The 26,375-nt window shown below is 45.9% G+C and overlaps 1 protein-coding gene across 2 annotated transcripts in view; it reads right to left on the bottom strand.

The window, feature by feature from the left end:
* Positions 1-26,375, bottom strand: part of P2RY6 (pyrimidinergic receptor P2Y6) — a 144,543-nt gene that overhangs the window by 57,448 nt on the left and 60,720 nt on the right. Inside the window, exon 2 of one of the 2 annotated variants that reach the window (XR_003856830.1) lies at positions 18,976-19,247. The exons of the other annotated variant lie outside the window; for it this stretch is intronic. The gene's annotated coding sequence lies outside the window, so the exon portion shown is untranslated. Of the gene's footprint in view, positions 1-18,975; positions 19,248-26,375 lie in introns of those variants that run through there. 2 annotated transcript variants of the gene reach the window in all.

The following is a 26,375-nucleotide window of genomic DNA, read 5'->3' on the forward strand; positions in this document are numbered from 1 at the left end:
TCAGCTCAGGGGTCATGCCAGCAGATCCACGTTATCCACACGCGAGCAGATCCACGTTATCCGCCATTAAACCTGGGCGAGCAGTCGCTGGCTTGTCTGCCGCGGCTGATAACATCACCGTCGGCTACATTTTCTTCTTTCACCGGCAGCAGGTAATAAATAGATTTATTAAGTCACTTTTTGACAGCCTGGAATTTTGGAGGCCAAGTTGTGGGGCAGCTGCCCAAGGTCAAATAAATATTTGGTGACCTGGGTCTCAACCCGCGTCGACTGTGACAGCAAGCAGGGTGAGAGAAATGGGAAAAGCCAGGGCTAAAACGGTAGTCTCCCGGAACAATGAACTGGGAAAGACGATTATTTGGTGGAAATAAATAAATAAGTAAGAGATCTCCCATTGGCTGTTGGACATTGTCGGGTAACATCACTTCAAAACAGCACTGCAAAAGTATCCAATCACCTGCTTTCTGGTAATAAGGAATCAGATCACTTTGAAAAGCAATGCAGCTTGGGCGCTTATCTGCTGCCTTTCTTATGCAGGTGGTCACAGAATGACCCCCTTAATGATCCAGTCCATTCCCTTAGGATGCACTTTTAGTAGCACTTCTGGTATTCCGCCAAAAAACTGTGCCTTGATAACTTTGAAGACGGAATACAAAAAAAAAAATATTTTCTCATGGGACACCCAGACAGCAACATCCTGCACACTTCACGGGGGTACAAAAGTGTTTGCGTGCTTAAAAATAGTGTTCTGACCATTGCTCAGCCTTTGTGTGCACGAAAGTTCACTTATGTTGATCGGCCCATTTGTTTATCTGCACGAAAACGTATGCACAGGGCGGGAGGAAGTCAGGGCCGGTGAATGTACATGCATGTGTGTCTTTTTTTTTTTAACATTTTTGACCAGCCTCTATTTTATTTATTTGCATTTATATGCCGCTGCTACCAAGCCCTGCAGCGGCTCACAAAATAAACACACACGGCGAGATACATTATTAAAATGACAGAATCAATATGCAACATCAAACAGCAAAGGTAATAGATACAACATAAGCAACCAGAAAACTGGCATAAAAAAAACCCAGGGAAGCCCCTTACTGATGTGGATTCCCTGCTCTCTCCCCCGACCCTCCCCACCCTCTCTCCCCGACCCTTTGCTTTTCATGAGACCATTGCACTCTCCCCACCCTCTCTCCCCGACCCTCTGCTTTTCATGAGATCATTGCACTCTCCCCCGACCCTCCCCACCCTCTCTCCCCGACCCTTTGCTTTTCATGAGACCATTGCACTTTCCCCACCCTCTCTCCCCGACCCTTTGCTTTTCATGAGACCATTGCACTCTCCCCACCCTCTCTCCCCGACCCTTTGCTTTTCATGAGACCATTGCACTCTCCCCACCCTCTCTCCCCGACCCTTTGCTTTTCATGAGATCATTGCACTCTCCCCACCCTCTCTCCCCGACCCTTTGCTTTTCATGAGACCATTGCACTCTCCCCCACCCTCTCTCCCCGACCCTTTGCTTTTCATGAGATCATTGCACTCTCCCCACCCTCTCTCCCCGACCCTTTGCTTTTCATGAGATCATTGCACTCTCCCCACCCTCTCTCCCCGACCCTTTGCTTTTCATGAGATCATTGCACTCTCTCCACCCTCTCTCCCCGACCCTTTGCTTTTCATGAGATCATTGCACTCTCTCCACCCTCTCTCCCCGACCCTTTGCTTTTCATGAGATCATTGCACTCTCCCCACCCTCTCTCCCCGACCCTTTGCTTTTCATGAGACCATTGCACTCTCCCCACCCTCTCTCCCCGACCCTTTGCTTTTCATGAGACCATTGCACTTTCCCCACCCTCTCTCCCCGACCCTTTGCTTTTCATGAGACCATTGCACTCTCTCCACCCTCTCTCCCCGACCCTTTGCTTTTCATGAGATCATTGCATTCTCCCCCGACCCTTTGCTTTTCATGAGACCATTGCACTCTCCCCACCCTCTCTCCCCGACCCTTTGCTTTTCATGAGATCATTGCACTCTCCCCACCCTCTCTCCCCGACCCTTTGCTTTTCATGAGACCATTGCACTCTCCCCACCCTCTCTCCCCGACCCTTTGCTTTTCATGAGATCATTGCACTCTCCCCACCCTCTCTCCCCGACCCTTTGCTTTTCATGAGATCATTGCACGCTGGAGACTGTTGCCCGCACTGGACTCTTTAAGTCTCTTCCAGTTTCCAGTCTTGCAAATGCCTCTTATTTGTTTGAGGTAATCTCTGTTGCCTAATCATCCCCTGAGCTCAGAGTGAAAAGGTTTGAGGACGTGAGGGCACAGAGTGCGATCCATGTTACCAATCCCCAATGCAGAATCCACAGCAAAACAAACAAAGGAGATGAGGAAGCTGCGGGGCCCGACCTTTGCTCCGCCAGATCCTGGGCAGTGAAAGGCCTAGAGGCAGGCAGGCAGGGCAGCTGGGACCTCCCTCCAACTCAGCCTGCTTTTCAGGATTTTGCCACTGGCGTCTCGATAACGTTTACAGCCTGTGGGTACTTCTCTCAGAGCAGCAGGAGCAGCAGCAAATGAAGGCGCCGAACTCTGAATCCCAAACTTTTCCAGAGAGAAGGACGCTACGAAAAAAAAAATAGCTCCATGCATAGGGAGGGTCATTTTTCTGCAGGGTGTGCAAGTCGGCACGTACACGTGTAAGCACGCGCACACAAAGTTACGCATGCATTTTACACGCCGCGTGGCAGGAACCGCGCGCTTTATAAAACCCGCAGGTGCACGTTTTATGAATGCAGGGAGCTGCATCCTGCCTACACCTGTTTAATGTAGGTACATGCAGGGACTTTACACACACACTTCTTGTAACATGAGCACGCATTTACTGCGGTTTACGTAGTTTATAACGGCCGGGCCTACTCCCCTTATGAAAATATCTTTGCATGTAGCTTTAATCACCCGTTCACTCTGACCTCCCCCCCCTCCCACTACTTAAGCCCAGGCCTTCCACCCAAAAGCTGCAGAGAAAAGACCAGTGCGACCTCAATTCTGCGACTCAGGCAGCAGGTGAAAAAGCGTGCGGGTAAGCTGGGTAGCGTTGTGCGCGTGTACCGCTTACAAAATACCGACCCGGGCACGAACTACCAATCCCCGCACCGGAACGCACCTAAACTGCGCTGGGTTTTTTTTTCGTTTACATTTACGTGCGACATTGCGAATACGTGCAGACGTCAGGCGTACGCAAAATGCTAATTACACGTGCGCACGGAACTTAAACACGTAACATCCGATTTCACACGCTGAAACCTTTTCAAAATTACCCCTTCAATAATGACTTTATTACTAGCCATGTGGTAAAGCGATGGTAAGCAGAGCACCCATGCGCTATGAAAACTGCACATTGCAGTAATTAAGACCTTTTCAAATGCACCCCCCCCTCATGATAAACTGACCAAAAGGGACAGTTAGCCCAGGGGAAGACCCCCAATTTCAACCTCTCCCCCCCCTCCCCCATGACCATGCCTCCTACTGTAAAGACATTCTCTGACCCCTCCAAAATCTCAAGAAAACCATTTCCCTTCAGGACCCCCCTCAAGATTTCAAGACCGACTGAAGCTCCCCCCCAATTCCCCTCCAAAATCTCAATACCCCCCAGGACCCTTAGAAAAGGCCCCCCTAAAGGCTGGAGGTGCAGTGACCTCTGAACCCTCAGTGCCAGATCATCACTGGACACCAGGCCAGCAGGAGGTCAGGGGCTGTCCTGCTGGATCAGCACCCAGGGGCCTTATCTAAGAGCTCTGGGAAGGTGGGGTCGGAGGGTCCTGAGGTTGGGAAAGGGGATCTCGAGGGGGATTCCGGAGGCTTTGTCGCTGGATCTAGGAGAATCGGAGGGTCTTGAGATCTGGGGGAAGGGGAGATTTGTTTTTTTGGGGGGGAGGGCATCTCTTTTGGGGGAGTTTGCATTTGCTGGGTGGACCTTTCCAGGACTCAGTGTTGAAGAGCCAGTGGAAGGAAAGGATTTACACTTCTTCTGATTGGTTCTTCAAAGCTCTGACCACAGGATCATGCTCATGGTTAGCCATGGTTCTTTTAAAATGATGCAAATTCTTCATTTGCTTTTGTTTTGTGGAAAACTACATTTTATGCATGGCAAAGGTTCTGTTGAAATAAATATTTACTAAAAACAGTGCAATTCTTAATACAAGGAAATGTAAAGGCATGGTCCTTGAGTGGAGGCCTTTCATAAAATCTCTAATTCTGAGATGTCCTCTAGCCGTCTAGGGAAATGAATCTTCAGTAAAGAAAGAGCATGCCATGAAATCAGTTAGCACACAGTAGGATAATATTCCTGTTTCTGAATGGGAGCCTGATAAGCAGCCGGCTCTGCCTGAATACTGAAACATCATTCAACTTAGTTGACCATACAGAGCACCACAATCGGCAATTAGTGTCAGTGCTGTGAGCCAGATTTCATAGTAATGGAGGTACAGTTAATACAGAGCAGATAATATATTCAATCACGAATATTTACTTTAACCACAGACTAGTCAGCTGTGCATGTTCCCATGGGCTTACACAACTCACCCAGCTACTGGTTCCTCCGGTCAAATTAGGATATTACTGCAGTCGTTTCACCAGGCCAGCTGCTGAGAAAGTGCCAATTGCAGATTAAGAATATAAGAACATAAGAACATAAGAACTTGCCATGCTGGGTCAGATTGAGGGTCCATCAAGCCCAGCATCCTGTTTCCAACAGAGGCTAAACCAGGCCACAAGAACCTGGCAATTACCCAAACACTAAGAAAATCCCATGCTACTGATGCAATTAATAGCAGTGGCTATTCCCTAAGTAAACTTGATTAATAGCAGTTAATGGACTTCTCCTCCAAGAACTTATCCAAACCTTTTTTGAACCCAGCTACATTAACTGCACTAACCACATCCTCTGGCAACAAATTCCCAGAGCTTTATTGTGCGTTGAGTGAAAAAGAATTTTCTCCAATTAGTCTTAAATGTGCTACTTGTTAACTTCATGGAATGCCTCCTAGTCCTTCTACTATTTGAAAGTGTAAATAACCGATTCACATCTACTCGTTCAAGACCTCTCATGATTTTAAACACCTCTATCATATTCCCCCTCAGCCATCTCTTCTCCAAGCTGAAAAGTCCTAACCTCTTTAGTCTTTCCTCATAGGGGAGGTGTTCCATTCCCCTTATCATTTTAGTTGCTCTTCTCTGTACCTTCTCCATCGCAATTATATCTTTTTTGAGATGCGGCGAGCAGAATTGTACACAGTATTCAAGGTGTGTCCTGCCTCGCCTCTGGGAAAGGAAAGACACACCGAGTTCCTGTCCCAAAGAGCTGACTCAGAGAGACACAGTAGTAAAGTGACAGAATTACAGAGGGCAGCGGATAGGGTGAAGATGCAAGATGACTGAGGTTCGAGTAGATTCTGCAGTGAAGCAAGGGGTGGGGGCAACTGGACAGACTGGTTTGGCCGAGACGTCCTTACCAGTTGACAACAGCTTCACTGTTAATTATGCTACAGTGCCTAGCATGCAACTGACCCCCTAGGGTGGCTGACTCTACGGGCAAGTTATTGGCGCTAGCTTCTCCAAGGGTTTCGCACACACTAACATGGAGCTCTCTCACCTTCAAGTGCACGGCTTTCTCCATTAACCAAGGCAGTAAGTCATCAAGATGAGCAAAGGGGAGAGAGGGAGCCCAGAGGTAAATCTGTTTAACCTTCAGAAGGTGAGGGCAGAGCCTGCGGGGGGAATCTGCCCTCTTAATTAACCTTATGAAGGGCCAGAAGAACTAAGCATTTGCCCCATGGACACAGGGAGGGTAATTTTGAAAGGCAGTTCCACTGGTGCTTTTACAAGCGGGAATGGCTCCTGAATGCGGGCAGGTTTACCCCAGGAGGAGCGGAGGTGTTCTGGAGGGTGGGGGGATATGGACTTGTGGGCAAACTTTTAACTTTTCAAAAGCGTGCACATATATCTCCCCCCAAACATTTCTGAGCGCGAGCTAACAGGGTTAATGCTGGGTGGGGTATTTTGGTGGCGTCATGTTCAAACGTGGGCGAGGAAGTCGGCTTAGAAAACAGGTGTAACTTACGCGCGCATTTGCTGATTTTCTTGTGCGGGCTATTATTATGGAATTGCCGTCAAAATGGGAAAATCTCTTTAGTGCATCCAGCCCTACGTGTCCTGAACGTTAGCAGATTTCAGTCGCTCTAAGACCACCTCTGCTTCTAATGGGGTCTTCACGGGATTTTTATCGACTCCTATGAGGGAGGAAGGGAGTAATTTTGTCACTATTTACTATTATATATGAAGGGCAATTTTCAAAGCATTTTACGTGGGTAAACAGAACATCACCCCCCTGCCCCTCCCCCCATGCGCTGTTTGCCAGGTGCACACATTTACCTGTGGTGGGAAAAGGTAGAGGACGACCTCGGCAGAGGGGAAAAGTCACATGGGGATTTCATGGGGTGAGATAACATTTTGAAATCCCTGCCCACACTTTAACGCGCACCGTATGCACGCGACACATTTGCCCCGCTGGCCCGAATTAGTCTGCAGTCCTGCAAGGACAATGTACCTGCGGGCAGTTAAACAAATAAATGTCCCCTATACTGTTTGTCCTATCGTCAGATTGTAGCTGGTCCCAAATCACCACTGGCAGTCCAGTGGCAGAGCCGGGATGAAACTCCCGAGCCGCATCTGGCCTGAGTCGTGGCTCCTGGTGGTGCCCATTCGACCTTCAGTCGCACGTTTGGGCAGGACTGGCCGAGCCGAGAGTTTGGAGCTGGAATGAGAGGGTCGCTTGCTGCACAACATCCTATTTAGGCAAGAGTCCTCGGAAGGAGATGAGTGCACATGTTCGGCCCCATGAAGAATAGGTCGAGGTCACTTTGTGTTCAAAGCTGCAATGTGCTGGGGGTTTTTTTTGTTTTTTTTCTGACCCTGATAAACACAGACCTTTGGCTCCAGAAGAATAAACACGCTACCAAAAAAAAAAAAACCTAAAAAAATTCCTAAACAAAAAACACCTGCAGCTTCTGTTTTAGGATCTGAAAGAAAAACAACTGGATAACTCATCCTCTTTTCCCTCTCCTAACAGCCAAAGACAGACGTGGATGATATTTTTTTAAAGCAGAATATTTTCGTGATCTGGTTGGAATGGAAATATTAAGGACTTTTTTTTTTGCAAATTTCCTGCCCAGAACGCACGCCACGGGGGATCTTTGTCCAGTAAAAGCAGCCTCCGCCAGTCTCCTTTGTGGAAAATAAGCTTTCTCCATCCTTTGCTAATCCCGCCGCCGTTCTTTTCAAAAGGCCAGCCGGAGGAAAACTGGGACTTTTTAACTTCTGCACCCCGCTGACCTTGTAGCGACCCCGGGGCAGCTCCCCTTTCAGAATTCACTGCCAGGTACGCGCGTGCAACGTGCCCTCACGCTCCGCAGCTGCTCTGTCTGCGGCCGGGGGTACTGGGGAATAAAAACAACGCACGTGCTTTTCAAAATGTGACCCAAAGAACCCCGGGAACACCCTGCTTTAATTCAGCTAAAAGCACGCGTGCTGCGAAAACCTGCGCACCCTCTTAGCTACCCAGCGAAATCCCTTTGAAAACTATCCAGGGAATGTAAAACTTAACCATCCCTTCAGTTAAAACAGCTAGACTAACCCAGGTTAGAGAACGGGCCCTGTCCCTAGCCGGACCAATACTGTGGAACACCATGTCCTTGGAAGTTAGACTACAGAGAGATTTCAAAATATTTAAAAAGAGTTAAAAAACCTGGCTTTTCAAGCAAGCATTTTACAAAGAGAGCAGTGGATAGTGGAATCTGAATTCTGGCAGCAGCACATCAGAATGCAGCACCTTTAAGATCAATAAGCGTGTTTTTTTTTATTAAAAAATCATACTTTACGATAGAGTTATATATATGCAATTAAAACTGAGAAGCGACGAAAAGGACCAGATCTTTAACTTTTGCAAATAGTCTTTATTACGTAACTATGTCACCGGAACTTAATGGCACTTCCTATAGATTGAATTAATTTATACAACTTTCAAAGATGTATATATGTGCCTCATTGTAAACCGTTGTGATGTATACTACTTAACGACGGTATAGAAAAGATTCTAAATAAATAAATAAATATATAAATAATGACGGTGTGGTTTGTTCTATTTTTTTTTTGTTCCTATTAAGCGAGTGGGCGCTGCCTTTGCATGGTCCAATGGAACCTCCCCTCCCCCCGGTTTAGCCTAGGTCGGGAGGACGCTGGATGCGTCACGTGACGGAGCACAGTGCGTGCCTCAGCTGGCGCGGCCTCCAAACGCACATCCAGAATTACTCCTTAAATAAACCAGGAAAAGGCCAATTACTCACCTGTTTCCCTTTCCATTGCAAGAGCTCATCCACAGGGGGGGGGGGGGGAACATTCTTTTCCCCTCTTTGTGTTACAGAAATAGTCTATGTTTAACAAAACGGATAAAAAAAAAAATCGCTATCTTAAGATTCAGCCCTCAATTAAAAGTGGATCTAATTATATCAAGAGAACTGTTTACAAACCTCTTCCGTGTTATCCCCAGAAAGGCTGTGCAATGTAAAATAGCAGAGATGGAGTTCTGTGATGGACCCCAACAAAAAATAAAAATAACATTTTAAGTAGTCATTGCAATAAACTTTAGCATGCAAGTTAGGTAAGCTAAGAGGTCCATATATTCAGTAAGCCGGATATTCAGCGGCGTATACGACCCGCTGAATATATTCACCTAAAGTTATCTGGCTGAATGTAGCCGGATTACTTAAAAAACCTCATCGTCTATGTTTGAATATAACTGGTTAACATTTTAAGTTATCCGGCCTTGAGTGGGCGGCTGACTTGCTACATAACTGGATATCTTCAGAGATAGCCGGCTAAATAGCGCTGTAAAGGAAGAAAAATAAAATGCTTTGTGGGCCTGCAGTTATCTCACCACACGAGGCCAGATAACTTTAGACTTGCTGTGAAGCAGGCCTAAAGTTATGCAGATAACTTAGCTGGACAGAACCGAAATTTGGCTAAGTTAACCGGGTAGCGTAGGCCCACCCTGGAACGCCTCTTTTTCATCCGGTTAGATTTCGGATTAAAATCTATCCGGATAGCTGGATCAATATTCAAAAGCTTGCACCATGGCTTTGAATATTGACCTCTAAAAATAGTATTCTATGCGGTAAAGATTTAATGTGCATGTTAAAGTGGTCCAGAAAGATGATAGCATGAGCAAGCTAAAATTAACATCTCAGTAAATGCAAATGAAGGAACCTCATATGCGCATAAGAGCTTTCTGCGTGCATAGCAAATACCATGGTATGTTCTCCTTCCAACTTACTTACCAAGCACTCGCTAACAACCCTAAATTTAACACCTGCCTTGGACCAGGTGCTAGCTTGCTACTGTGCATGCTAGTGAGAGGGTTTAGCTAACTGCAAACAGAAGGCCATCTACAAGATACGACACCAATAGGCTCCTGGGGATAAATGCATCTGACCATACTTCTCTTTGCCAAAGCAAAACATAGCTCCATGTACAACTCCATGTAAAAAGCACCGTTTTCCTGTGTAAACTGACAGTCGCCGAGAACTGACATGACTGTCGGGATCATTCTTGTTAGTGCTGTGGTTGTTTTGGTCAGTGACCGCTGCAGGCGTTCGGAGGCTTGACTAGGAGCAGCAACTTTTGTAGGAGGCCCAGCTTCACCTCATGGCTCCCACAGGGGCAAATGACCAATCAATGAGCCCCATCTCCAATATAAAAAAAAGAAGGCTTTCACAGGAGGCCACCAGGATCGGGAAGACATGGAGGAGAGAGAGAGAGAGAGAGGGGAAGTGCAGAGAAGGCAAACTGACTCAGGCTTGAGCACTTCAAATATAAATAAACCTTTATTTACGCAAGGCAAATGTATTTCCAAGCATTTGGTTACCAGAGGACAAAAGACTTTGCTGTCATTCACATTGTTATTGTTGCAAAAGGGCACTGCAGGCATTCAGAGGCTTTACCATGAGCCCCAGTCTGAACCTCAGAAGCAGCTATGAGCTCACCAACCGTTTTAGTTTGAGCGCAGAGTCCTTTTCTGTCACGTCTGAGGCATTAGCAGACTGGATGCGTTAAGTGGCATTTTACTATGCATCTTAACATTTTTAGCACAAACCTTTTCAATGCAAGTTTTATTGCATAAACTTCTAGTTTCTGTTCAATAAGGATTAGTAGGAGAGGACTGTTTTGTTGTTGTTGTTGATTTTTGTTTTTGCAAATGCTACAAAAGATCCACAGCAGGATGGACCCTCCAGATGCACTGAATGAAAAAAAATGTAATGAAACGTCATGTAACTGTAATGTAATCAGTAAAAATAAGTAAATAAAAAGAACTCTCCTCCCCCAAGCAGAGCTGTGCTGCTCAGCTGCAGGAGAAAGTGACAGGAGTGCAAGGGTCCATGGATGCCCCCCTCCCTCCCAGGAAGAGTAGGAAGGGGACCTGAAAGTCCAAATAAGGAAGAACAAAGAAAATGGAGTAAAGATTAGAAAACACCTGGAGCCCTCTGCTTGTGGTAGAGGGAGACAGGAATCAGTGCTGAGAAGAAAACCCCCCCCCAAAAAACCAAGCCCATTTGAAGACTGAGAGAAGCGGCAGCCAGAAACGGTGAGGAATTGTAGAGCCTGAGAGGAGTGAGCGCCTGATGCAGGAGAGGCTGCACTGAGAGGCCCTCACAGACCCGGGTCTCCAGGTCAGAGACCTGCATCAGGGAGTGGGAGCAGGAATCCAGCCCGAGAGCGGCTCTGAGAAAGCTGCAGGAGGACTCAAGAGCTGAAGGAATAAAGGAAGTGAAATGGTCTCTGTAGAAGTCTCTGGTGAGATTTCATCTAGACTATCAAGTCCATTTCTGGAAGTCATACCTCCAAAAAAGGTCACAGACAAAATAGAGGCAGTCCAGCGAAGATGCAGTCTACATGTTAAGCCCTGTGAAGCGAGATTTAAGGATCTAAATATGCATATACTGGGACAGTGGTTCCCATTCCAGTCCTATGAACCACGCAACCGGTGTGGTTTTCAGACAATCCATAATAAATATGTATGAGACATTGGCATGCATTGCCTCCACTGTATGCAAATACATCTCATGCGTATTTGGTTGTGAATATCCTGAAAATCAGACTGGCTGGAAGGTCCCTGAGGATCAGGTTGAATTCTTCTGCCCTGCAAGAGAGGGGGGTGTGATAGAGACGGTCAAATATCTCAATACCACGTGTAATGCACCAGAAGCAAGGATTTTACCAGCAGGAAAGAAGTAGGAGAGCAAGAGGACAAGATATGAGGCCAAAAAGGGGTAGGATCAGGAGCAACATTAGGGAATATTTCATCAAAGAAAGGGCGGTAGATGCATGGAACAGCCTCCCAGTAACAAATTCAAGAAGTCATGGGATGTGCACATAATCTTACTGCTCGTGTGGGGATTCAAGGCTTGTACAGGGTTATTTAAGTCAATCCTGCATATGTTTGTATTTTGTATTTATTTGACTTATATTCCGCTTTTCAGGCGCTTCAAAGCAGAGTACGTTCCTGGTACTGGAGGTATTTCCAAGATAAGCATGGGGGTAACCCGCACGGCGCGGCAGATAGCACCATAAGCTTGCTGGGCAGACCGGATGGACCGCTTGGTCCTTTTTTCTGCTTTCGTTTCTATGTTTCTATGACTTAAAAGAAGAGGTTACCACCACTCACACTCCACCTCCTTGTCACCACTGCCCATGCAGTCCTCCTTCCTTTTGGAAGCTTTCGCCAACGCTCAAGCATTGTCTCTGGGGCGCTGTTGATGACCATTTTGACTCTTCAACCGAGGACAACCAAATTTGGTTGCATGGACCCTGTCCTTAAATAATCTACGATTTGAAAGTTCTGTTTTAGAACATTTTATATACAACGAGGTCAATGTTCAATGACCCACTGAGGGGGTAGGATTAAGAAGTTAAATTTTAGCCCAGCTGTCTTTAGGTGAGTTTTCTGCTGACCGCAGCCAAGCTGGGTTTCCAGCTGAAAACTTTCCTATATCTAGTCAGTTAGAGCCGAAAATCAGGCACTGACCTGCTAATTCTTCTGAAATAAGAAAAAAAAAACCCCAACCCTCTCTCCTTACATAAGAACTTAAGAAATGCCAAACTGGGTCAGACCAAGGGTCCATCAAGCCCAGCATCTTGTTTCCAGGCTACAAGTACCAGGCAAGTACCCAAACATTAAATAAATCTCAAGCTACTATTGCTTATTAATTATCATCATAGCAGTTTATGGATATTTCATCAAGGAACTTATCCAAACCCTTTTTTAAACCCAGTTACACTAACTGCTGTAACCACGTCCTCTGGCAATGAATTCCTTCTGCATCCAGTGTCAAAATTACCCTCTTCTCCCCCCCCCCCACCATGAACACCAACCCCTTTCCTCTCTCCCACCCTAATTTGATTAAATAGAAAAGAAAACTTCCCCCGCCATGGCTGGAAACGGCTTTTCTCCCTTCTTCTTGCTGCCCGTCTGAGAGAATGCCATCCCCGTGCCCACTCCCATTTGAAAAAATAATTGAAACAGAGCCCCTACCCCCTTCCTCTGGCGTCCCGATTTAAAAACAATAAATAAAAAAGAGAGAGACTCGAGACTCCCCCCCAGGTAATCCCACCTGCTCCTGGGGCTCAGAAAGGAGTCTCCCTTCCTCCCCCCCACAGCCCCCGCGTAAAGTTTGCTTTGAAAAAGCCGCCCAGCAGCGAGGAATCTCCCTCCCGCTCCCCCTCCGCCCTGCCGAGGGGCCGAAACCCAAGCTCCTGCCTCCTCAGTGACCCCCAAATGAAAGGCCCGGCTGAGGGCCCCCCCCTCTTCTCTGTCCAGAAAGGATTTTATCACTTTTGGAGAGGACAGAGGGAAGGGGGGGGGGTCTCCCTGCTGGCACTGGCTTTTGGGGGGGGCACCACTTAGAGAGGAGAGAGAGGAGGGATCTGTCGGGCATATTTTACCCTGAAAGCGAGAGACAGGAAGAATCCCTGCAGCTTTTTTTTTTTTTTTCTCAATTTCATTTTACAGAGCAGGAGGGAGGGAGGGAGGGAGGGAGGTAGAAAGGGGGGGATCCGCCTGGGGCTTTCTTTCTGTCCTGGGAGGAAGGGGAAATTTGCCCAGGTAATCATTGGCTTGCAAAAGGAATAAGAAATGAGGCATCATTCATTGATGAAAAAGAACTTTCTCCGATTAGATTTAAATGTGCCCCATGCTAACTTCATGGAGTGCCCCCTAGTCTTTCTATTATCCAAAAGAGTAAATAACCGATTCACATCTACCCATTCTAGATCTCTCATGATCTTAAAGACCTCTATCATATCCCCCCTCAGCCGTCTCTTCTCCAAGCTGAACAGCCCTAACCTCTTCAGCATTTCCTCATAGGGGAGCTGTTCCATCCCCTTTATCATTTTGGTTGCCCTTCTCTGTACCTTCTCCAGTGCAACTATATCTTTTCTGAGATGCAGCGACCAGAATTGTACACAGTATTCCAGGTGTGGTCTCACCATGGAGCGATACAGAGGCATTATGACATTTTCCGTTCTATTAACCATTCCCTTCCTAATAATTCCTAACATTCTGTTTGCTTTTTTGACTGCTACAGCACACTGAGCCGACGATTTCAATGTGTTATCCACTATGACACCTAGATCTTTTTCCCAACATCCTGTAACTACAGCAAGGGTTATTTTTCCCTATATACATCACTTTGCACTTGTCTGCATTACATTTCATCTGCCTTTTGGATGCCCAATCTTCCAGTCTCACAAGGTCTTCCTGCAATTTATAACAATCCGCTTGAGATTTAACTACTTTGAATAATTTTGTGTCATCTGCAAATTTGATCACCTCACTCTTTGTCCAGCTAAATCTTGTGTGGGCTCTGATTTATTTTACTTTGCCTTAAGCTATCACTGGAAATGTAAATAAGAAACGTAAACAAATAAATGCTGCGGAGAAGTTTCAGAGTTGTGCAAACTCATCCCCTCTGTGTGTTCAATTTAAACAGACATCAGGAATACAAAATGATAGAGATCTGCAGACTTCTGTTAAAGCTGCTACTACCCAATGCTGCCCTGCACTTAAGCTATTGCACATTTCCATTCAATTTAGGCTCTGAAATGAGAAAGTAAAACAGTCTTTAGAAATGGTGGCATTTTTTACTGACTCACGGTGCATAAATCTGCAGTAATAAATCAGCACTGGAGGCACAAGGCATAAAACATTCCCAGAAGGAGTACAGATGCCAGCATTATGACAGCTACAATATATTCTCTGTTGCCCATTTAGCACTGCAGTAATGGGAAAATTAGCATGAGAATGTGAATTTGGGGCATTCTTAAATTCTTGCAAACAATACTCAGATATATTTTTCGCACGGGAACGTGCTCACCATAAATTGCTGTCTAAAATGCAGTGGGAAAACTAAAGACAGTAGAGGACCAAAAAGGGAAGATGATAAAGTCGTGGTACGGTCGCATCAAGCCACCAAGGAGAGAAATAAAAGTAACATTAGGAGCGCTTCTGCATATTCTCAAATATAATTGCAGGATGGGGATGGTTGGAGGCGGCAAGTTTCTTAGCATGAGTAGCAGGTTGACTGGGCTACATTTCCCACCCAAGGAAAGAAAAAAAAAAAGGAGAGGAAGCGATATCCTGAAGGTGGTCAAACTTGTATAACCAACAGCTGGGAGATATGCTCAGAGAGGTGGAGGCAGGAGCAAACAGATGAACTCAGTAAGTCAAATCAGGGCCAGAATTAATTAAGCAGAGGCAACATTTGACACAGGCCAAATTCTAAAGGCACCGAAACCCAGGTCTCCCCAGCTGCTCTCTGATTTCCAGGGATGCCTATGGGCACCATAATCTTAGATATGGCCCTAGGTCAAATGATCAACATCTGCCAACATCCATTGTTATTACTCTGTTACTCTTATGTTACTTAGCAGAAAGTAAGCTTGAATTCATTACTCTGGAATTTAATTTGTTTCCTATTTCTTTTATCAGGTAAAATGTGCTGAAAGAGTAAGACCCTTCCATGGAGTTCAAATGCATGGCCTATACTGACACTCTCCTGCTTCTGTTTACGCTAAGGAACGACTTCCATTGCAGGGTCTCAAAGCTGGGTCTCAGTCTACCCACAAGCCCACTCAGGAAGACAGAGGGAGGTTAATTTTTCAAACGTTTTAATGTGGGTAAGCAGCTGCTTCCCCGCATAGAAAGCCCCGCTGGAAAAAAAACATTCCCCTCCCTGTAGGTAAATGTTACCTGCACTGTGAACAGCAGGTGCAGATGTACATGGGCACCAACTGGATTTTCAAAGGGAAACCCTGCCTGGGGCTTTTTTGAGAAAATGTGCTTACAGGAGGGGGAGAGAGAGAGAGAGAGAGAGAGAGACTGAGACTGAGACTATCTACAAGGTCCTCATAGTAGTTAAGTATTTATAACTCTATAGGAGGGCCCCCTGATAGGCTGAGGTGAGGTGTTAGTGATGGTTTAGGGGCCAGTTTCGCATGTAGAGTGAAACATACAAACAGCGCAGTACATTTTAGTGAAGATTTGATGTCATTTGGAGTGAGGAAAGTCTCAAAAAGAAGAAATGTCTACTATGCTCTCTCACCCTAGCTTGATGGAGTCTATAACCGGGCACCATCAAGCTAGGGTGAGAGAACATAGTACAAAATGTCATCATTGTGAGACTTTCCTCACTCCAAATGACATCAAATCTTCACCGAGGTGTGCTGTGCTGTTCATACAAGCGGAACTGGCCCCTAAACCCAAAGCCACCACTAACACCTCACCTCGACCTGTCAGGTGGCCCTCCTATAGAGATATAAATAGGTGCACACAGTGAGGCCCTCCCCCTCTACATTGCATTATGGCCATTTTGGACACATCGCACAGCTTAATGCCAGGGAAAAACCATGTGATATGACCCCCTAATTTAACAAACTCCTCCCCCGATCCTGCGTTACCGTGTTGTCGTGCGCGTTATCACCATAATGCATTTGGATAAATGATCCTGTAAGTTTTTAACTGAAAAGTCACCTAAATATAGGGACTTCAGTGTAGCCCTGTTATACATAGACCTTGAGTTAGACCCCTAGATTAGGTGCCTACTGCGGAAAGTGAGTGCCATCTAGCTTTTTCACCCCACCCTAACTCTGCCTCCCATAGCTGCCCATGTGTTAGGGTCGTAAGCCTAAATTTAGCAACTCAGCCCTAGCACATTTTCAAAAGAGCCAATTTAGCAGCCTGATGCCCATAGTTAGGAGCGTAAAGCCTTGGAAGCTCGGCCTCCCGATATCTCTGCTACTTTAGAAATTCTGTAACCTAAGCAACCAACCCGGAGGGGGCCTGGGTTTAAATCAACACGCGCCTGCGTCAGGTGGGATATCTCCGCGCCAACAAATGTTTACACAGCTGAGACAGGGCGACCAGGGGTCGGGCCCCTGGGGGGGGATCATCTGACTTTGGCTGCTCTGTGCTCTGAATTGCTTCTTTGTGCTAACGCAGAAAACCGAGGAACGTTCCAGAAGACCTAAAATCAGGTCACGCCTTGACGCTCCAGTGGAGAGTCGAGAGCGAACAATTAAAAAAAAAATAAAATAAAAAAGCAGGCCATCTATAGTCGTGCGACTGTGAACGGCGGCTTCCACAGCTCTCTCATTCTCTGGATCCCAGTTCAGCCCACTCATGTCAACGCTGCAGATTCCCGGGATTGCTCTAAACAGGGTTTCCAGCTGACTCCAGGGGTTTTTTGTTTTTTTTTTTTTAATTTTTCTTATTTTACCAACAGGTCTGCCCGTCCATGCATGCAATGGGCTAAAACCAGGACTGGATCGCCTCCTGATAAAAAAAAAAAAAAAAAGCACCAAATATACTGCACGAGGTACAATTCTTAATGTGGAATACAGCTCCAGCGCCTAGGCCTGCAGGGCCGTTCAGTGTCGCTGCTCTGTGCTGCCGTGCAGAGGACCTGGGGGGTTTGTCCTGAGTCCGGCTGGTGTGGTGAAAGCTAAGGAGGCCCACGACGCCATCTCCCAGCCCCGGTTCTGACTGAGCTGAAAATGCAAAGGAAAAAAAAAAAATCTCACCAAAACCTCAGATAAACTTCTATTCAGGCCAGATTCATAAAGAGTCATCATCATGGCTTAGTGCAGAGGTTCCCAACCTGGGGCCCATGGACCATCCCAGGGAGTCCTCCAGAAGGGATGCAAGGGAGTTGAGCGAGGAAGAAAAGGAGTGGATTGCAGCTACCTGAGATTAGTTAAGCTGCTGCCTCGGGCCAGGAGAGTGCGAGCCGGGCCCTGTTGCTGCCCTGAAAAGTCACCACATGATGCTACAGACCAGGAGGAGGAGGAGGGACAGAGAGGGGCTGTTTGCGCCCATTAGAAACCTGAAACCGCACCGCTGCACGTTTAGCAGAGATGAGAAAGAGAGGGAGCCATTGCCACCCTCAAGAATCCTAAACCCCATCGCTGCACTTCACGAGGATGTGAGGAAGAGAGAGGCCGATTGCCGCTGTCAGAATCAGCGCGGCCTCTGGCGCACAGTGAGGAAAGCAGAGGAAAGCTGGGTCACCACCACGGCGAGAAATAGTTCCCCACTACTGCCACGTGCTCTGCCACTGGCCTGACAGAGAGAGAGAGAGAGAGGAGAGCGGCACCAAGAAAGGAGGAAATGGGACTGGGGTAGACAGTATGAGGGGAAAGACAGAGGCGAGAAGGACTGAGACGGGAATGAAGGAAGAAATGGAGAATAAAGAGGGAGAAAATCCAGAAATTGACCTAAGGGGAGTGAGAGGGGATGGCAGCCTGTCAGGAGAAAGCAGGACAGGACTGCCGGGAATCACGTTGGACAGAGGGAGGGAGGGAAAGAGGATCACCAGACATTAAGGAGGAAGGAGGACGAGAAAACACAAAAGTTATGTAGGAGGTCACAAACAGGCCTGGGGATCTCATTAGCCTTCTTCCTGTTGAAAAGCAGCCTATTTTGATTTTTCTATAATCTAAATTATTTTACGAATATTATTTTCTTTATTTGCTTGTAAGAAACATAAAAACAAAATATAAAGTATGAAAGAAAAGCAAGCTAAAAGGGGGGGGGGGGGGTCGTCAATTTTCAGGGAGGGGAAGTTTCAACATTTTTTATGTGAGTAAATACCTGTTTACCTTTGGCAAAAGTCCCTTTTGAAAATTGCTGTTTCTTTTGTTATGGCGTGCAAACATTAAAGAGAGGACTGCTGGGGTCCGTGAAACCTTTGGAAGATGAAAAGGGGTCCCCTGGTTTAGTATAAGTCCAGTTGGACCTTATAAACGAGAAATCACTAGCCCCAGCATAAAAAAAAAGCGAGCACCGAAAAGAGCTTGAAAGTGTTCACACATGCAACAAAAAACTGTCTTTGCAAAGCAAGAAAATAATCAAAAAACCTCCTCACACGAGCTACCATATAGAATCTACCTCCCATGGCCATGTTTCAACCGTGAACTCTGTTTCAAGGGGCTGAACAGCCAACGGCAAGGCAAAGAAAAAGACCTATTTCAGTCAGACTGGTTTCACGTGGCAGTGGATTTCGTATATCTTGTCTCTCGTGAGTGGATTCTGACCGGAAAGGTTTTGTGGGAATCCTGTGACCCCTGCCCTTAGGCTCCCGCTAGTTTGCAGCCACAGGAGACACTCCATAATGAGGGCCTCATTTACACAGAGTGGGGGAAAAGCCTTAGTAAATGCCCCCCCTTAGCTTGTTGCCGCATAATAAGAAAACCTGCCACACAATCAACATTCCTGACTGAAGCTCCCCACCTCTTATCTTTATTAGCACTTTTATACCGCTCTCTGCCGAAGCTCAGGGTGGTTGAAATTTTAAAACATTCATAATTATAATTACCTTAATTCAATCATTTGAAGACGGCCACCTTCGGTCCCCACTATTTCTCTGCTCCTGCTCCAGCCCTTCCCTTGACAAGCAGCCTGCAGTCAACAGGAGTGAGAGGGGTGAGGCTGAAGCTAGAGCCGATGAGAGTGGCAACTCTTCTTCCTAATCCAGGCCCTCTCCTCTTCCTCCTCCTCTTCTTCTTCTTCCCCCACTTTCTCCTGTCCTGAAGGGTTCAGGAGAGGAAGGGGTGGGCAGCGAATGCATTCAGAGTGTTTGATCCCTCCAAGATCCTGTAAATCAAACCGAAGATGATTCTGAGAGAATTCCTGGATGAGGTGATGTCCCTTTGGAAGAATTTCATCCTTTATACAAAAGGTTCTTGCACCTGCGCATGTGGTTAACCATACACCATCGAGGAAGACCTGGATGTGGTTTTTTTTGGAAATCCGCAGCTGCTGGTGTCCCACAGCTGGCAGGGAGGGCATTAATTTTAATTTGTAGGAGCCTTGATGACTGGCACTACTGCTGACGCATTTCAAACTTGTGCTAGTTCAATCCCTTTTTGTATCTTTTACCTTGTTCCCTCTGCCAGAGTTGTAACCAGGCCATGAGGCACTCATGGCCGAGTGATAAAAGTGCGCCCTCACCCTGAGCACAACATACGACACCTCGAGCTGGGAGGCTGTTAAAGGTAGGGGGGCTTTGAGTTTTATTTTCACCCAGCAGTTTCCTCCGGCTCCTTGGGGCTTCCGGCTCATCCGGAACCAGTACAGAGATCCTGGCGCCAGGAGCCTTTATTCACAACTCCCGGGGATCTTTTTTTTTTCCCCTTCACAATTTTATTTCCTCCAGGCATTGCAGTGTCAGCCCTGGGCTGGGGGCCACGCACCAGGGCTCCCTTCAGAATCCTGCAGTCACGGGCCCCCCAATCCAACCCTTGGGGGTCACCCCCTCCCAGCCACGCGCTCCCCACACACACATTTTACATGAAAAAGGACATTATGGGGTAGGAATATCACAACAACATCTGTATTGTATTTACATGCATTGCTGCGGCGCTAGCTAGAAAACCCTGCAAAACAAGTAAAAGAAAAAAGGCGCTTGGAACCCATGTGGTACTAGGCCTATGGTTGCGCATGTTAGGTGTGGGCTTGGCCCTCAGAAAGCCACGGTAAACTGAATTACAATTACAATACACTAAACCTCCCACACCAAAAGAGCACTAATTGCCAATATTCATGAAAAGAGAACATTGCAAATATTAACACCAGGCCCTAAACACCAATACACCTCCTATTAGGAAAACAGAACAAACCAGGCTGTTATAGATCCCCACACAGAAACTACAAGCCAGCAGAGCACCTCACCTTGTTCACACATGCCGAACAGACAGACCCTCACCCAATTCCTATCAGAGAGACTGTAAAGTGTAACTAGAAATGTGCAGACAAAAACTGAACTGGAAACCACAAGAAGCCAGACTGTACGCGGTGCAACTATAAAAAAACAGAAAGACCACCATTCTTCAATAAAATAAAGAACTATAAATAAAATCAAGAACTATAAATCAAAAATAATAAAACCCTACTAATAAAAATTATAAATATTTCAAAACAATTGATGAATTGAACATCCAATAATTAAAAACTCATCTCTAGCCATTTCCAAAAGCCAATACAATATTTCAAAACAGCTGATACATCAAATATCACCCAATAATTAAAATTAATAAGGATAAAAAAAAAATCCCCTGCTGTCCATACCTGGGAAATGTTCATTTCCATATGACTTGAGATTGTTATGGATTAGCAGGGAGAAGAGAGTGGGTTGTTGTATACAAACTTTCTCCATGATGTCTCTCACACATGCTCAATCATACACACACACACACACACACACACACACACACACACACTTTACTCTCTCATGCTCAACTGTATACACACACACACACATGCTTGTTCGCTTTCTCTCACGCTCAATCATTCACACACACACATACACATGCTTGTTCGCTTTCTCTCACGCTCAATCATTCACACCCACACACACACATGCTCGTTCACTCTCTCACATGCTCAATCTCTCACATAATAAATCATATACACACAGGCTCACACGCTCTGTCTTAGACTCAGTCATTCACACATACTCATATTTATTTATTTAGACATTTTATATGCTGTGTCATTGCAAAAGAAGATCACAACGGTTTAAAAAAGCAACATTCACATTATGGGTCAACACAACATCAGAACATGCTAACTAGATTAGTAATGTAGTAATTTGTGATACATGGGTTCCTTTTCATTTACATTCACATATTATTTACATTCACATATTAGAAAGATAGTTGTCTTAATACACTTTATGTCTCTCAATAATTGTCGCTCATTCATCTACCAATATATTGTTGATATTGAAATTTGTTGATACTGAAATTTTCTGCATATTGTTATTTTATGATAGATCAGATGCAGGTTTTCAGTCCTGCTTTTACTCCCCTGCATGCAGAGCCTTGTAGTCTCGCTTTTCCTTAGAGAACAAGTCCCAGCATGCAATGGGGTAAAACCAGGACTGGATCAAGCTGCCCTGAAAATCTGGAGCCAGTTGGCCGCCCTACCTTGAAGCCCTGCCGGCCGCGCTACTTTTCACTGCCAGGAGGGGAATGGGAGGAGAGGACCAGTGCATTTTGTGGCCCCCGGGACCGGGCTGCTCTGTACTACCGTGGTAGAGAGGCGGGGGCAGAAGGAGGCTGATGTATTTTGCTGCCCTATGGGCAGTGCTACTCTAAATTGCTGGGACGGGTCACAGAGGGGTCAGGAGCATGGGCCACGCTGTTCTTCATCGCCCCGGCAGGAGGAGGAGGCCCGAGGCCAATAGTTTCCACGCGACAGCGCCCCTAGTGGATGGCACCTGTGGCTGAGGCCACATCGGCCATAAGCGAGCCGCGGCTCTGCTCTATGCGCACGTATTTTTCTGAGTAATTAACAGCCCGGCAAACTGCTGAAGCTGAAGGTATTTTTTTTAGCACACACAAACCCAGGTACTCTGAAATACAAGGACTTTCCAGAGAAAAAATAAAAAGGCTGATGTCACTTTTGTTTTAGAGTGAACAAGTGCAATTTCAGAATCAAACCTTGTAACTTACCTTAACTTGGTACATTGCTGATTTTTGTTTTATTTGCATAAAGTTTAAATATTGTTTAAAAACAAACAATGGGAATGGTTTGAAAAAAAAAAAGACTTTTTGCACAGTCAGAGGTGTGAATCTTTATGCAAAATGATGCAGATTTTGCCACATAATTGCGCTATTTTAAAACTCCGCCACAGAATTTGCTGGTTTTTGACTCAGAAATGGCGAAACGGCTGCCGCAGAAAACCAGGGGGGCTCTGCCCGTGATAATCGTGTAGCAGATCTAAAAGATCCACGCTCTCTTTGAGATTCACTGGACAGGACACAGGGACACCTCACGCTCCTCCTTTCTCTCTTGGCGTTTCTGCCTAACACTTTCCCTGCTCCGTCCAAGGTCTTGAATCAACAACTCCGTGGCCTGGCTGCAGCAGCCCTGCCGGGGGCGCCCGGAGAATTCCTGGCAACGTCCTGCTAGGGCCCCCGCTTTTACTATTTGCTTTCTGATAAACTTTTCAGAATCACATCTGGTTCAACAATGATCTTTTTGTTTTGTTTTGTTTTTTTGGCTTAACGCTTGCTTAAGGCAAGCTTCTCGCTCGTGGGCCTTGTGCTACGTCCTCTGCCCAGCATTCAGAAAAGGGGCAACCGTATTCGTGCGCGCGGCCTGTTCGTCCTCTGAAACGAACAGGCCCTGAAGCAGAATAATTGCACCTCTTGATGAACTCAGAAAGGCTTGCGAGGGTCACCGAAGATGGGGCTAGGTCACGGCAGACCTGGTGGGGCCCATGCAGCGGCCGGCGCGCAGGTAATCCCTAGAGCTGGGGGGCCTGCCCCCCCATGTTCCGTCTCGTCCTGTACGGACAGAGGCGGGAGCCCTGGTGGATCTGCCATGTGTGGCTCTCTGCTTTGATTCATTCTGTTTTGTAACCTCCCTCCTAGGTTCTTATCCCTGTTGGCACACAGCCTAAAGCACGGATCTAAAACTTGCATTCAGCTGTAGCTACGAAGCTACTGAAGCTTAAACGATTCAATAAAAAAAATATATATATATAGCCCTTAACCTCCCTCCTCCCTGCCAAAATGAAGAACAATTTTTATTTCAAAAACATTTCCAGAAAATCGACGTGCGCTTCTCCGCCTGCCGTGCTAGCCGAAGGGGGTGGAGGAGTAATTCACAGTGTTTTATTGTAACTCTCAGAAGGAGAAGCAGCAGTCCCCTGGAAAACTGACAAAGAGACTGAATAACAGAAAGGATCGATCAAACCAAGCCTAGTTTAAATTAAATCTTAACCCCTGACTGTCCCGCGCACAGCACATTCTTTATTAACCATTGTCGTAATAAATAAGAACATAAGAAAATGCCATACTGGGTCAGACCAAGGGTCCATCAAGCCCAGCATCCTGTTTCCAACAGAGGTCAAACCAGGCCACAAGAACCTGGCAATTACCCAAACACTAAGAAGAACCCATGCTACTGATGCAATTAATAGCAGTGGCTATTCCCTAAGTAAAACTCCCCAAGTCTCTTTTGCCCCGTACGTTTATCTTGATTAGACCGCAGGCTCTATTAAGTCGAGACTGTCTCTTGTTTGATTTTTGTACAGCGCTGCGTTCGTCCAGCAGCGCTATAGACGGGTCAAGCCGTCGTAGTTTAAATGGACTGAAGTGTACATCTCCTAAGGGATTGTTTTGCACTAATTTACTTTAGAAGCACATTATAAATTAGAAGGAAAGAGCTCAGTAACCCACATTCCAGTGGAAACACTGAGAGGAGAGGATCACCTTGCTGGTGGCTGAAAGGAATCAGTAAGTTTTTGCTTGGGACATTGACATTGACTTTTTTAAAAGTATTGGGGCAAAGTTAACTATTTGGGAATATTATTTAGTGTGTTTGTGTGTTTGTGCCTTTAATAGTCAGGCAGTGAATACACAAGTTAGACTGTTTGCATTTTTAAATAGTCAGTCAATAAGGTAGCAGTAGGTAGGCAGTGAATAAACAAGTTAGACTGTTTGTATTTAGTCAGTCAATAAGGTAGCAGTAGGTAGGCAGTGAATACACAAGTTAGACTGTTTGTATTTTTAGTCATTCAATAAGGTAGCAGTAGGTAGGCAGTGAATACACAAGTTAGACTGTTTGTATTTAGTCAGTCAATAAGGTAGCAGTAGGTAGTGTGTTTATTTTTTAAAAGTCTGCCTGACTATTAAAGTGTCCTCCAGACTTTTAAAGAGCTAAGTGTTTTATTTAATAATAACTGAGTGCATTGTATTGAAAAACAAAAAAAACCCCCCACAAAAAAGTAGCCAGAAGCTAGAAATAAGCTAGGAGCAGTATATACCAAAGTAAAAAAGTTGAATAGTTCAGCTCAGTTACTCACCTTGGAAAGGTGTTGAGGTAGTGTGATTAGGTTTGAATAGGGAACAACATTTGTTAATCAAGGGAGCTGTGAGTCACTCAGGCTGACTAACTAAAGTTAGACTGTTTGTAATTCCCAACCCAAGCTCATCCCTTAATTTATAGGCAGGTGCCACTTGCACAAAAAAAACAAAACAAAAACCCATCAACAAAAACTTTATTGAGAATTCGATCAGACCCCAGTAGGCCACTACCAGACATATAGTGAATTCACTAATACATTTAAAGGAACTTAGACACATTCCTACTCCCATAGCAACCTAAAACTTAACTAGGAACTGATCAAAATTGAGATGAAGGCAGCAGTCCAGCAGCAAGAGGAGGGCTTCCCAGTCTTTTGCATCGAGTGTCACATGTATGATTTTTTACCCACCGGTGAGAAGTTGTACCTGTGCATGCGATGCAAAGAGCTCCTGGCTCTCAGAGAACGAGTCCGATCTCTGGAGGCTAGAGTGGCAGACCTGGAGGAGCTGAGGGAGACAGAGAGGTATATAGATGAGACCTTCAGGGACATAATAGTCCAGTCCCAACTTCAGACTGGCAGCCCTGGTGCTGCCTTGGAGGAAGAAGGTCTCATAATGGGAGAGCACCAACCAGGTGTAGCAGGAAAGGATCCTGTAGCAAGGACCTGCTCTCTAGGTGATGCATTGTCCTTTCGCACTGAGGATATCTCCCCAAGGCCTACTGCCCAGGAGGGAAGGGTTAGGTCGGCCGTCATAGTTGGTGATTCGATTATTAGGAATGTAGATAGCTGGGTGGCGGGTGGGCGTGAGGATCGCCTGGTAACATGCCTACCTGGTGCGAAGGTGGCGGGCCTCACGCGTCACCTAGATAGGATTTTAGACAGTGCTGGGGAGGAGCCGGCTGTCGTGGTACACGTGGGCACCAACGACATAGGAAAATGTGGGAGGGAGGTTCTGGAAGCCAAATTTAGGCTCTTAGGTAGAAAGATTAAATCCAGAACCTCCAGGGTAGCATTCTCTGAAATGCTCCCTGTTCCACGCGCAGGTCACCAGAGGCAGGCAGAGCTCCGGAGTCTCAATGCATGGATGAGACGATGGTGCAAGGAAGAGGGATTCAGTTTTGTTAGGAACTGGGGAACCTTTTGGGGAAGGGGGAGTCTCTTCCGAAGGGATGGGCTCCACCTTAACCAGGATGGAACCAGACTGCTGGCGCTAACCTTTAAAAAGGAGATAGAGCAGCTTTTAAACTAGAACAAAGGGGAAAGCCGACAGTTGCTCAGCAGCGCATGGTTCGGAGAGTTGTATCTTTAAAGGATACTAATGATGCATTAGAATTAGGGCATCCTGACAGTGAGGTTCCAATAATTAGAAAAGTAGTCCAAGTGCCTGTAACTAAAAACTCACCTGAGCTAAAAAATTCTAACTTATCCCTATCAATTAATAAGCAGTATAAAAATACAAACAAAAAACAAACTTTGAAATGTTTGTATGCTAATGCCAGAAGTCTAAGAAGTAAGATGGGAGAATTAGAATGTATAGCAGTAAATGATGACATAGACTTAATTGGCATCTCAGAGACATGGTGGAAAGAGGATAACCAATGGGACAGTGCTATACCAGGGTACAAATTATATTGCAATGACAGAGAGGAGCAGTCGGGAGGAGGTGTGGCGCTTTATGTCTGGGATGGCATAGAGTCCAACAGGATAAACATCCTGCATGAGACTAAATACAAAATTGAATCTTTATGGGTAGAAATCCCTTGTGTGTCAGGGAAGACTACAGTGATAGGGGTATACTACCGTCCACCTGGTCAAGATGGTGAGATGGACAGTGAAATGCTAAGAGAAATTAGGGAAGCTAACCAAATTGGTAGTACAGTAATAATGGGAGACTTCAATTACCC

Source organism: Rhinatrema bivittatum, chromosome 5, assembly GCF_901001135.1.
Source record: "Rhinatrema bivittatum chromosome 5, aRhiBiv1.1, whole genome shotgun sequence".
NCBI lineage: Eukaryota > Metazoa > Chordata > Amphibia > Gymnophiona > Rhinatrematidae > Rhinatrema > Rhinatrema bivittatum.